We start from the raw sequence: 585 nt of genomic DNA, 5'->3' as shown, positions 1-585 counted from the left end.
TCATCAGTCAGTATATATCTAATCAGTGTCAGCAAGCTAGTAAACAGTATCTCCAGGGAGTTTTGAACTTTAAACAACACACTGTAAATCACTAGTGACCATATCTAATTCATATGTTGTCCAAGAACCTGTATCAGATAATTGGTCATTAATACATGTAATTCTTCCTCTGGCTAATTATTTTCCATTCCACATCTTATAAGGATTTTAATCCAATCACAATACATTTTTATGGATAGCTATAAAAAGATCCTGATATCAATATTGATTTAGTGTCTGTTACTGAGTAGACAATTCAGTTAGTACATTATAATGGTTAAAATAATTAAAATAAGTTTTACATAAATTAGGCAAGATTTATCACAGAAGGAATAAAAGGAAGATAGTACCATTAAGACCATGAGAATATAAACCACGTGTGATATATTAACATGCTCTACAAGCTGAAGAGCATAACATTTTTAAGCATAACATTATTATTTGATCAATTATGATACATTATTATTAGGTTTTCTGTTAAATTTTCTTTTTAGTATTTTCAACATGATTTTAATCAAGAAATCTAATTTTAATATTTCTAGAAGT

This window comes from Hyaena hyaena, unplaced genomic scaffold, assembly GCF_003009895.1.
Source record: "Hyaena hyaena isolate Hyena2069 unplaced genomic scaffold, ASM300989v1 scaffold_2528, whole genome shotgun sequence".
In the NCBI taxonomy this organism is placed as follows: Eukaryota; Metazoa; Chordata; class Mammalia; order Carnivora; family Hyaenidae; genus Hyaena; species Hyaena hyaena.
This window is presented reverse-complemented; position numbering follows the sequence as displayed.